Here is a 13,814-nt window from a genome sequence, read left to right on the forward strand (position 1 = left end):
GACTTCAGGTTTGAGTCCTGACCTTGCTGAAGGGGTCCAGAAAGGCTCCAGCTTTATCTGAGAAGAAGCTCCACCCCAGCATCCTCCCTACCCCATCTCAGCGTGAGGGTCTCCTGAAGCCCCTTGCACTGCACATTGCACGTGTATCTCTGCTCCTCTTCAGAAGGGACCACTAGGGCTGCGCACTTCTGGAAGGTTCCATTCCCCGAAGGCCTGGTCTCTACAAGCTCCATGTCCTGGGTCTGGTCCTCCATGTCACGCTGCCAGGTCAGTGAGATCTCTTCAGGGTAGAAGCCCAGGGCCCAGAACCTCAGGGGGACCTCATGGCCAGAGATGGGGTTATGGGTCACATGTGTCTTTGGAAGGTCTATGGAGGATGAATCAGAAAATTCCCATTTAGTGTTACCTCCATGGGTCCCTGAAGCAGCATCCTGTGACCATCCTGAGAATAAACAGGACAGAGGGTTTGAAAAGAAGCAGCACAAACACCAGACACCAGCCTGAGCTCGGAGGTCTGGGCATGTTCCTGAGTCCTTGGAAAGTTCTGGAGTCAGGGTGAGAGCCAAGGTAGGAGGCACTATGTAAGGGAATGAATACAAAGTAATGCTCCTGACTTGGGTGGAGGCCGAATGACTCAGAAAAGCTGGAGTCAGGCCTCCAAACATGTTCTCAGGGTGAGACCTGGCCCTGAGAGACAGTCATGGTTCACAAGATGGCACCCAGGGTGAAGGGGCACCGCTGACCAGTTATCTCAGGGATAGGTTCCTGCTTCTTCCCCAAGGAGACTGGATTCCTTAATTGTCTTTCAGAGAAGTGGGGCCACTGGCGAGTCACTCTCTTGTACAGAATATGAAAACCTGGGAGGATTCCTCCCTCTCCTTACAGGAACCGGGGCACTGTTTCCACATTGACCTCACTTTCTTCTCTTCGTGGGAAGCCAGGTCCAGCCCTAGGGGGGACCAGGGAGGCCCCACGCCCCTCGTACCTGTGTGCAGCAGTGTGTCCTTCCCGTTCTCCAGGTGTCTGTGGACCCACACCCCCGCAGTCCCCCTCCAGATAGTTCCTACTGTTCCCCGAAGCACCACCCTGCTCAAGCTTGAGCTTGGGGATCTGAGCCTCTGCATGTGCTGTGGTCCAAAAGCACAGGTCCTCATTCAGGGCAAGGTGATTGTTGTTGTCATAGGCAATCTACCAGAACCCAAGGCAATAACTTTTCAAATATGCAATTATACCTCTTTCAGGAGAAGATGGAGATGGGTGTTTCTGTCTGTTCCCTCAACATTGAGCCCTGGGTGGGTGGGTGCAGGTAGCCAGTTACAGGCTGTTTCTTTTTTGCTACTCTCCTGTTGGACCCAGAAACGCAAGCCACTGAACCAGGTGATCAAGGAGTGTGCCCTCTGGCAGCAACCACAACACCTGGGCAGCCATACGTGTGCACAAGCTCCTTTCACAGAGACACCGGTGACCTGGGGTGGGACAGAGGGAGAGCATGATGATGGCACCTGATGGCTTCTCAGGAGTTTGGTGAAGATTGCAGTTGACCCCTAGATATGTGTTAGAAGTCTTAGCTTTTAAGATAAGGAAATAGGCTTCTTTTAGGGACAAGCTGGAGGTTTCAGTCTGTGTCTGTATGCTGTGCCCTGGAGAGATAGCCACAGTGAGTCTGGGTGAGCCTGTTTCTTAGTTCATTATAGCTTCACGGATTTCATGCACACAAACTTCATTGATTTTCAGAGGTATGTTTTGGAGGCCCATGTCTCAGGTGTAAGTCTTCAAACTGAGGGTCCCAGACATGAAACACTTTGCTTCTTAGGGAGAAATTGTTGGTGCTGATTGCAGCCATGAAATTAAAAGACACTTACTCCATGGAAGGAAAGTTATGACCAACCTAGACAGCATATTAAAAAGCAGAGACAGTACTTTGTCAACAAAGGTCTGTCTAGTCAAGGCTATGGTTTTTCCAGTGGTTATGTATGCATGTGAGAGTTGGATTATAAAGAAAGCTGAGAGCCGAAGAATTGATGCTTTTGGACTGTGATGTTTAAGAAGACTCCTGAGAGTCCCTTGGACTGCAAGGAGATCCAACCAGTTCATCCTAAAGGGGATCAGTCCTGGGTGTTCATTGGAAGGACTGATGTTGAACCTGAAACTACAGTACTTTGGCCACCTGATGTGAAGTACTGATTCATTTGAAAAGACCCTGATGTTGGGAAAGATTGAGGCAGGAGAGAAGGGGACGACAGAGGATGAGATGGTTGGATGGCATCACTGACTCAATGGACATGGGTTTGGGTGGACTCTGGGAGTTGGTGATGGACAGGGAGGCCTGGCATGCTGTGCTTCGTGGGGTCACAAGGAGTCGGACATGATTGAGCGACTGAATTGAATTGAAATTGATTTTCGTGTGGGGTTTTTCTTATTCACCTTGTGTGTAGGATTCACCCAGCTAGTTCATGCATTTCTTTTCAAAGGAGTTGTTTTGGGTAAAACTGTAGATTAGGTGTGCCCAAGGGAGGAGGGGAGATCTGGAGCCTGTATGTCATGAGTAAACAGAAACCTAGTTTTTTTTTTTTTTTTTAATTTTATTTTATTTTTAAACTTTACAATATTGTATTAGTTTTGCCAAATATCGAAATGAATCCACCACAGGTATACCCGCGTTCCCCATCCTGAACCCTCCACGCTCCTCCCTCCCCTCCCCTCCCTCTGGGTCGTCCCAGTGCACCAGCCCCAAGCATCCAGTACCGTGCATTGAACCTGGACTGGCGACTCGTTTCATATATGATATTATACATGTTTCAATGCTATTTTCCCAAGTCTCCCCACCCTCTCCCTCTCCCACAGAGTCCATAAGACTGATCTATACATCGGTGTCTCTTTTGCTGTCTCGTACACAGGGTTATTGTTTCCATCTTTCTAAATTCCATATATATGCGTTAGTATATTGTATTGGTGTTTTTCTTTCTGGCTTACTTCACTCTGTATAATAGGTTCCAGTTTCATCCATCTCATTAGAACTGAGAAACCTAGTTTTTTGCGCAGCTTCCTCTCTCCTTCTCTCTCTTGTTGCCATTTTTGTTTTGCCTTGTGTTTCTGTCTGTCCCTCTTTTTTTCATTCTCTAGTTCTTGTTCTATTCAAGTCCTTTTTAAAAAAACTTTTTATTTTGAAATAGTTGCAGATTAACAGAAAGGTCTAAAGATAGTATAGAGAGGTCTTGGGTACCTTTGACCTTTTCCCCAATGGTTATATATTCTATAACTATAATACAATTTAAAAGCGAGGAAACTGACATTGGTACAATGTATATATAGAGTTCCATGTAATTTTTTCATGTATATTCCTGTAGCCATCATCATGCTCAAAATATTTAATTACCCCTTGACCACTCATATCTCCTTTGTGATACCACTTTATAGTCACACTCATTTCCTCCCCTCCTCTGCACCCTCCATAAATCATCACTCACTCCTGGGCACAACTATCTTGATCCCCATCTCTATTATTCTGTCATTTTGTGGATAGGATATAGATGGGATCATATAATATTTAACCTATTAAGATAGACATTTTCATTCAACATAATACCCTTGAGATATTGTGTGTATTAATAGCTTATTCCTTTTTTATTGCCAAATAGTATTTCATAGTTTGGATATGCCATCATTTGTTTAGAACATTTTGTTTTCAGCTTTTTGCTGTTACAGATAAAACAGATAAAACCGAATAATTGTGCACAGGTTTTTGTGTGGAATACATTTTTGTTTCTCTGTCATAAATGCCAAAGAGCATGATTACTGAGCTCTATGGCAAGTGTATATGTGGTTTTTAAAAGAAACATCCAAGCTCTTTTATAAAGTAGATGTATCGTTTTATATTCTGATTAGCAATGTATGAGTGATTCAGTTTTTCCACAATGATGCCAACATTTGGTATTGTTCTGACACTTTTTGTCTTGGTTGTTCTAGTAGGTAGGTAGTGATATCTCTTCATGTTCTTAATCTGCATTTTCCTGAAGGTTAGTGATGCTAAACGTCTTTACATGTGCTTATTTACCATTCATATATTTGCATTGGTGAGTTATTTGCTGAAATGTTTTTTCATTGAGTTATTTTCTTATTGTAGAGTTTTGAGAGTTGTTTGTATATTCTAGATATGACTGTTTTGTAAGATAAGTAGCTTGAAAATATTTTCTTCCAGTTTGTAGCTTATCTTATTATCCTCTTGACAGAGTCTTTAACAGACAAATGCTCTTTATTTTGACGAGTCCTTATTTGTACAATGGCATTGAAACATGTAAAATATCATGTATGAAACGAGATGCCAGTCCAGGTTTGATCCACAATACTGGATGCTTGGGGCTAGTGCACTGGGACGACCCAGAGGGATGGTATGGGGAGGGAGGAGGGAGGAGGGTTCAGGATGGGGAACACATGTATACCTGTGGTGGATTCATTTTGATATTTGGCAAAACTAATACAATTATGTAAAGTTTAAAAATAAAATAAAATTAAAAAAATAGATTATGCTTTTGGTGTATTATATTCCAAATCAAAATAAGAATTTTACAAAATAGCATAGGAAAAAAGCATGTAATTGCAAGTAAGCATTTCTAGATAATGTCAAATTATTATCCAACATTATTATGCCAATTAATATTTACAGCAACAAGATGGAAATGGGAAGAAATGTTAATTGCATGTCTGTAATTCCCTCCATCTCTGGACACTATATGCAGTACTAATCTTTACAGTTGAGTAAATATTATCATAGAATTTAACTAGTAGAGAGATTACTGAGAAAATTATAAGAGTATTTTAAGGAAAAGATAATTTTTCCCTATGGGTAGAATGTTATTAAAAAAACTGGAATTTACGGTTCTATGTGAAATGCTTGGCTATAGCATGTATATTAGTTAAAGAAGATCTGTGTGCTTCTCTGACTAATGACATACAAAAACCAAGATGCTTCAAACCTAAATAGCTTTCCCTGAGATAGCTTGGACTACTAGCTAGTAGTTGTCTATTACTCTGAAAGAAAACATGTTCTAGTGGGGAAAAGAGATTATGTACTTTTTGAAGCTGCCTTTGATGGTTAGGGCCAACACCTTCCATGGACAGATACTAATTGTTCCTGCCTTTTGCCAGTATAGTCAAGTGTATAAGTTGTTCTGAAATTAATTGATGTTCAAACTTCAAAACACACAATACCCATCAAGTTTCTTTCAATTTACTTTAACAATTATACCTATCTTGTTTAACTCAATCATGTGGAAATAAATGCAAAGATGAGTTGAATTTAAACAAACCATGGAAGTTCCATTTAAAAAATCAATATTTTTTATGTTTGCTTATGTAAATCATCACAACTTTCAGATAGAAATTGAACAACATCATAGAGGACAGGTAGTTTTTCCTTAGCCATATTAGAGGTTTGGGAGTAAAATGTGGTGGTTGACCTTTAATGTATTTACCTTAAAGATTAGGTAGACACCGCCTAATTGGTTAAAAGACGCTTGCTCCTTGGAAGTAAAGTTATGACCAACCAAGACAGCGTATTAAAAAGCAGAGACATTACTTTGTCAACAAAGGTCCGTCTAGTCAAGGCTACGGTTTTTCCAGTAGTCATGTATATCCATACATGATATGGATATGAGAGTTGGACTATAAAGAAAGCTGAGTGCTGAAGAATTGATGCTTTTGAATTGTGGTGTTGGAAAAGACTCTTGAGAGTCCCTTGGACTGCAAGGAGATCCAACCAGTCCATCCTAAAGGAAATCAGTCCTGGGTGTTCATTGGAAGGACTGATGTTGAAGTTGAAGCTCCAATACTTTGGCCACCTGATTCGAGGAGCTGACTCACTTGAAAAGACCCTGATGTTGGGAAAGATTGAAAGCAGGAGGAGAAGGGGATGACAGAAGTTCGTGATGAGCAGGGAGGCCTGGTGTGCTGCTGTTCATGGGGTTGCAAGGAGTCGAACACGAATGAGCGACTGAATTGAACTGAAGTGAATTCGTAACTCCGTTATCCATTAAGAGTTGGTTATGAATATTAGATAAAAATTAACTTACATTTAAAATTAAGTAACTGAATGTGTTCTTATTTATATATGGATAATTTTTTTGCAATTGTATGAAAAAATATCAAGTGTTTAGTAAAATATCTAAATCATTAAAAGAGGAGAGTTAAGGTAACTGAGAAGTCAAGGGAATTATCTGACCTCTGTCAATTATGAGAAGTTATAAAAGAGGCAGATTAGGTATCCTCTTGCATTCTCCTTGATATTCACTTTCCCTGAGGATTGTCATCTCTGGGCAGCTAGATGACATCAGCTAATTAACCATACAGGACATACATTCCTCAGAGACTTCAGTCAGGTAAACTGTTTTCACCAGACCATTATACTGCAGGTTCATACCAATCTCATGCTTTCATAATGAGCTCTCCATCATAGAGCCAAGACATTATATTCAGAAGGAATCCTGAGAGTTTGAAATTGCCTTCCTATGTCATCCTACCAGCTAGGCACAATGCTGATCTTTAGTACCCTGTGAAGGTATTTGAAGTTATCAAGAGAAAGCATCTTCTTGCTTAAGGAAAACTTAAGGATATTCCAATGCTGATAGAGTCAACTTATGTACTCACTGCATGCAACCTGCATCCTTAGTCTACATACCCAGGTTCCAATGCCCAGTACTGTATTAAAAGCAGGAAGTGAAAATGAGATAGGGAACGAGCTTAGGACACTCACATAAGGGGAATAAGACTGAGAGGACAGGAACTCGATCTCTGTGGTACTTTACGAATTGGTAAGTAAGTTTGTTTTCAGTTGCAAGTGTTCTTTAAAGGCTAAATTGAGTAACATACATGTCAGTTGGCAAAAGAAACAGAAACTCCTGTAGAAATTCACCAAATTTCAAAACCAAACCAAGTCTTCCTTGTGGAAGCCAACTTTGTTTTCCTAGACATTTCATCCTATTGTAGTGTATTCATTATGTCTCAGTATGGATATCTGGAGCAATTTATTCAGGATATTTGGCTGTCATAAAACATGTCCTTCAGTAATTGAATAATAGCATATATGTGAATGTGAAAATGTTAGACTGTACACCTTCATTTTTTCCTCAGCTCGTATTTCTGTGAAATTACAGAATGTTTCTTAAAGTGTATTGTCATTATCTGTAGTTTTAAAATGTTCATTTTATCAAAGAAATGAACAAACGTAATCTTCCAAATGCTAGCTTGATAATTACAACAATGAAGGTCCATTTTGCAGTTATTGTGTCAATGCATTTTTGTATTTCTGTTAATGAAAAATGATCATTCTTCAATTGAGAAGAACACCAATTTGAGAGGAGAAATGTGGGTCAGAAAAGGTGATCTGAATGTTTAATTTATTGGTGAATTAGGCAAATAACAAGGTGATGTGTAATGTATGGAGAAGGCAATGGCACCCCACTCCAGTACTCTTGCCTGGCAAATCCCATGGACGGAGGAGCCTGGTAGGCTGCAGTCCATGGGGTCCCTAAGAGTCAGACACGACTGAGTGACTTCACTTTCACTTTCCACTTTCATGCATTGGAGAAGGAAATGGCAACCCACTCCAGTGTTCTTGCTTGGAGAATCCCATGGACTGAGAAGCCTGGTAGGCTGCAGTCCGTGAGGTCGCACAGAGTCAGACACAACTGAAGCGACTTGGCGGCGATGGTGTAATGTATACTGGTGACTGTCTTTCCATCCTTGCACACACTTACGAATGGACTAAATTTTGTATGAATGGACTCTCATTTTTTATGAATTCTTTCAATGTCCAGCTCAGATATTTTCTACTGGCTGCTGCACTGATCCACACCATATTTGTCATGGGTATTGACTGACAGCTTCACAGCCCTTTCCTTCTTTAGAAAATTACCATCAGTTGAATGGAGCCACATTGCCAGAAGTTCTGAATGTGGTTGGGGCAGCTTGTAGTCAATGACAGACTGGTGGGATTTATAAAAGACTGCCTTTTTGTCAAGGTGGAACTAAATCTGGCACAACGCATGCTCCACAGCTTGTTATTCTGTATAGTAGTAACTGCTGCTGCTGCTGCTGCATTGCTTCAGTCGTGTCCGACTCTGTGCAACCCCATAGACGGCAGCCAACCAGGCTTCCCCTCCCTGGGATTCTCCAGGCAAGAACACTGGAGTTGGTTGCCATTTCCTTCTCCAATGCATGAAAGTGAAAAGTGAAAGTGAAGTCGCTCAGTCATGTCCGACTCTAGTGACCCCATGGACTGCAGCCTACCAGGCTCCTCTGCCCATGGGATTCTCCAGGCAAAAGCACTGGAGTGGGGTGCCATTGCCCTCTCTGATAGTAGTAACTAGTCACATCTAAATAAGTAGGTATTTAAATTTACCTGAATGAAAATTAAATTTAAAATTCAGTTCTTTATCTGTCTCACTTGAAAGGCTCAGGTAGCAGCATGTGTATAGCAGTGATTGTGTAAGTGAAGCACAATATTTTTATCAGCCGATAGCTCTATTTGGAGAGTCCTTTTCCAGCTTTCTATGGGATCACGTCCATGTATTCCATTTGAGATCACATCCTTGCTTAACACATTTGTCTGCTCTGTTTTGCTTCCCTGATTCTCTTTGTCTTGAGGACATTCACTCAATAAACAGCATGCAAAGGAATTCGCATTTCAGCCTCTTTTCCCCAACCTGGCCAAACTCTGTCCATAGTGATTAGAAGTGTTATTTCTGAGACTGTGATAGATCCATTGCCTCCTCATTTATGTGTTTTTCATTGTCATTATAATGTTGATAGTGAATAATCCTATCTCCTGTAGGAATTCCAGGCATTTTAGTTATTGGTAATATATGACACTGAAATCAGCAGAAAGAAGAGGTAAGTCTGGTCGCTGGAGTTTGAAATTCTGTTGCAAAGTGACTACTTTTGTTGTTTAGTCACTGAGTAAAGTCCAGCTTGTTTTGACCTCATGGACTGTAGCTCCCCAGGATTCTCTGTATTGAAGTGTGTTCCATTTTCTTCTTCAAGTTATTTTCCCAATTCAGGGACTGAACCTGCCTTTCCTGCATCTCCTGCATTGGCAGGCGGTTTCTTTACCACTGAGCCAACAGGGAAGCCTGTGAACTGCTTATGTACAGTGAATAAATTTTTGGAGTTCTTGTTAAATTGGTATAGTAATTTTAGGTATCTCAAGGACAAAAGTTAAGCACTATAATTAAAGGTGATATTTTCAGGCTCTGAGCAATTTAGTTTTTACTGCTATACCGAAAGACCAGCTTATAGCATTCACAAATATAATGCATTAGGAGTAGAGATAACTATTTTGCCAGAATGTATCTATGAGAAGTATCTCAGTGATATATTGAATGTAATATAATCTTTTGTAAAACTACATTCTAGCTCATAAATTTCTATATCTGAATGCATTTTAGAGATCATTTTGTATTATTCTATTACATGTGAGGTATGTGCAAATCAAGTTATGTAGAATTATGAGATACATATTTAGAATAAACTTTCTCCCTTTGTCTACATTTTCTTACTCTTTCTAATCTCTCTCCCTTGATTTTCCCTCATTCCCACTTTCTCTAAGATGTACATAAATAATCATTATACTTTCATCCTATTAAACTCAATCTAAAACAGGCATTTTATATCTAGGATTGATGCAAACCAAGGTTCATTACTTGATTTTATTATTTTTCTTTTCTTATATTTATTTCAATATATAATTTTTCTGAATAGGAAAGACCTAATTAATTTAAAATATATCCATTTTAATGAGTACATAATTTATTCAAATAGTTGCATATAAAATCGCATGACCATGTCTTTTTTTTTTTAATGTCTTTGAACATGACAGATTTTCCTCTTCATCTATACACTTTTTGGAAAGATACTTTTAATAAATTGCTAAACACTTGATTTGACAGAAGCCATGTGCTAACAAAGGATGGGACAGAAAAATGAAAGTTCTTTTGCTGGATTTATCTTACTGGGCTTCTCTGACAGACTTCAACTTGAGCCAGTCCTCTTTGTGGTCCTTTTGATCTTCTACGTCTTCACTTTGCTGGGAAACACAACCATCATTGCATTGTCCTACTTGGACCCACGTCTTCACACCCCGATGTACTTTTTCCTCTCTAACCTGAGCTTTCTGGACATGTGCTACATGACTAGCATTGTTCCACAGCTCCTATTCAATCTCAGCGGAGAAGACAAATCCATCTCCTTTGGTGGCTGTGTAGTTCAAATGTTCATCTCTCTGGCGTTGGGAGGTACAGAATGTATTCTGCTAGGAGTTATGGCATTTGACCGCTATGCAGCTGTTTGCAGGCCCCTTCACTACACAGTAATCATGCAGCCCCGTCTGTGTGCCTTGATGGCTTCTGCTTCGTGGGTCACTGGTTTTGCCAACTCCTTATTGCAAACAGTGCTTGTCTTCCTTTTGCCTCGTTGTGGGAGAAATAAATTAGCCCACTTCTTTTGTGAGGTCCCTTCTTTTCTCAAACTTGCCTGTGTTGACACCACTATGAATGTGTATGTGACCTTCTTTGGCAGTGTCATCATGCTTCTCACACCTATTTCATTAATCATGTTCTCCTATGGTCAGATTGTCAGGGTGGTCTTAAGGATAAAGTCCACTGCAGGGCAAAGAAAAGCATTTGTCACATGTGGGTCCCACCTCATGGTGGTTTCCCTGTTCTTTGGCACAGCCATCTATGTGTATTTTCAGCCCAGCAGCAGCGACTCCCAGGATCAGGACAAGTTCGTGTCTCTCTTCTACACTGTCATTATCCCCATGACCAACCCCCTCATATATACGCTGAGGAACAGGGATGTGAATGGGGCAATTAAGAAGGTGCTTTGGAAGGACTCTGACTCCAGATGATGGCTGAGGAGAACAGTTTAATGGAAGGACTTTGAATGCCAGAAACTATTCAGATATATATGTGTGCCCCATGAGCCATCTAAAATTTCCTTTGGAAGCTCTGTTCATTCCCTTTGAAACATGAGTGGTCAAATTCTAAGTTTTTGTATTCATTTCAACTTTCAGAGACGCGGATTCGGTGTTCTGACAGCATCTGTTTTGTAGTTATTGTTTTTTAAAGTTCTAGGGTTTTTCTTGTTTGCACTCACTTTTAAGTACATTATTCCACATCTATTTGCAAAATGCCATATGAATATATTACATGAAATTACAGCCAAAATAAGAACAGGAAACCACTGAAATGCTGTAAGGAATATTAACCTTTATCATTTCCTAAGAATTGTTACTGCTCCAACACATGTGTTCAGATGCCAAAGGGTAGATATCAGTTAGCTTCTTCTGTATAACAAATCACTTCAAAATTTAGTTGCTTAAAACTTTAATCATTAATTTATCTCACAATTATGTGCATCAGCATTTGGGCTAAGTTTAGCTGGACAATTCTGGTCTCGGCTGGACTCACTCAAATGCCTTGCAGTAGGCTTCTGGGTCTACTTAGGGCTTCCTGATCTAGATTGCCACAGTTGTCATGGCTTCCATCTCTTTGATGTGGTCTCTTATCTTCCAGTATGATGGCCTGGAATGTTCATACGGGGAAGGCTGATTTCCAAGTCCTTGTGACCAATTTATTGTTTAAGATATGGCTGCTCTCCTGCTTGCCTGTCCCGTCTCTCTTTGTGCATTGTTTACCTCCATAACTAGTAACTGTTAGGGTCTGTTCTTTGTTCCACTTGGAGGGTCTAGGAGGTCACAGTGTATTTCCATAGCCTCTTTCCCAGTCAACAATAAGTAGGGCCTTCCCTGGTGGTCTAGTGGTAGAATCCTGCTGCCAATGCAACAAACAGAATTACATTCCTGGTCCAGGAAGTTCCTACATGATGCGGAGCAACTAAGGCCATGTGCCACAGCTACCCAGCCAGCTCTCTAGATCCCATGAGCCACAACTACTGAAGCCGGCATGCCCTAGAGCCCATGGTCGCCAACAAGAGAAGCCACGGCAATGAGAAGCCCTTGCACCACAGCTAGAGAAAGCCTGCATGGAGCAAGGAAGAGCCACAACAAAGACCGAGCACAGCAAAAACAAAAGAAAAAATCCAATCAGTGGGAGGTCTTTTCCTGTTGGCCAGGTGGTTAAGAGTCCTTGCTTTCACTGCAGAGGTCAAGGGTTCCATCCCTGATCAGGAACTAAGGTCCACATGCCACGCAGCATGGCCAAACATTAAAAAACAAAGAGAACAAATCAGTAAGTGGGGACACAGAGGGGTCTGTCACCAGCAAGGGCCGTACATGGGACTGCTCAGATTCAGAGTGAAGATTTGACTAATGGGAAATGGGAGCTGATGAGCAGATTATTTCTCCTTTCTACTCCTGAGCTGGGGATCTGTTCGATGTCTCCTAAGACATACTTCAGGGGGACAAATGTGATTGAGCACCCAGTTACTCCATACTAATGGCAAATTTGATAATGTATCCTTGACAAGCCCGCTTTTCTGCCTCTTCTATTCCCTTTCTTTCACTCCTGATGTTGTATCTCATTCTGCATTAAGTGCTTGTGCATAAACCTTTGTTTCAAGTTATCTTTTCTGGGAAAGCCTAGGATATGACCAAGAGTCTGGGGGCCTATAAAAATGTTCTGGATCATAAATACAAATTTTGAAGTTTCTGACTGTCAAAGACGTTTGCAACTGTTACCAACCCTTTGAAGTTGGGCCCTAAAAATGGTCCTTCTGCTGGGTGTTGATCGTGCCCTTAGAACAAGACAGAGTTCAGCTCAGAAGCAAAGGAAGGAACTTCCCTGGGGGCCCAGTGGCTAAGACTCTGCACTCCCAGTGCAGGGGACCTGGGTTTGATCCTTGCTTGGGCAACTAGGTCCTGCTTGCCACAACTAAGATCTGCCACAGTCAAGTAAATACATAAAAATAAATATTTTAAAAAAGTAGAAGCAAAGAGAAGTTTTATCCTTTAGTCATAAAATGGAGAAATGGGAGCTCACCATCTAGAGTATGCCCTCTGCTGGACAGCCCATCCTCAGGTTGTGTGATTGGGGTCTCTCATCACTGGGAAGCAGGTTGCAGGATTCTCCCTGGGCAGGCGCAGCTGCACTGCCTGTGGCTCCACACCCCAGTGCCAGGTGCAGCGTCTCTGTGCATGGCCTGCTGCCGCCATCTAGAATTGTGTCGTTCACAGCACTTCTGCACATAGTCTCCTGAGCTGAAGTCTGGGGCACGATGCCTCTGTGCCAGGTACCCTATGAGAAAGTGAAACAAGACTAAGCACCAAGGAAAAGACAAAAAAAAAAAAGGTTAGAATTTATTACCCAGATTCTATTTTTATATCCCGGCAACTGCTAACAGTCATTACTCCTGGTAACCAAAAGAATGAAGGACATTACATGAGAGATTTTAGAGAAAGAAGAAGACTGAAGACCAAGGTTTGAGGCAGCTCAACATTTAATGATTGGGTAATAGAGAATTTTAAGACTCTTCATGAGATTGGAAGGAAAATCTAGAGATGTGAGAGGAAAACTCAATTAGTTGAATTAAAGGGTAAGCTGCTATAAGAAGACCCTGAAAATCCAGTAGCTTAAAGAAGAGTCCTTCTCTGTCTACCACTGTCTCTGTCCCCTGCTTTCTCTCTCAGGCAGGGATGTAGCTTGTTAACAGTTGTGGAATATTTCTGCTCCACCTTACTCTTAGTGGCTCCCAGCATTTAAAGGTTTGTCAAGACCTCTAATGTTCTAAAGCGGAGGATCTCAGTCAGCATCTAGATGGAGGCTGATTGGAAGGTGGACCATCAGGGAATAACTTCAAATATG

General features: G+C 41.2%; 1 pseudogene; it reads right to left on the reverse strand.

Annotated features, from left to right (window-relative positions):
- Positions 1 to 254, reverse strand: part of LOC105001222 — a 14,701-nt pseudogene extending 14,447 nt beyond the window's left edge.
- Between the last annotated feature and the right edge of the window lie 13,560 nt (positions 255 to 13,814).

Source organism: Bison bison, unplaced genomic scaffold (genome assembly GCF_000754665.1).
Source record: "Bison bison bison isolate TAMUID 2011002044 unplaced genomic scaffold, Bison_UMD1.0 scf7180017864379, whole genome shotgun sequence".
NCBI lineage: Eukaryota > Metazoa > Chordata > Mammalia > Artiodactyla > Bovidae > Bison > Bison bison.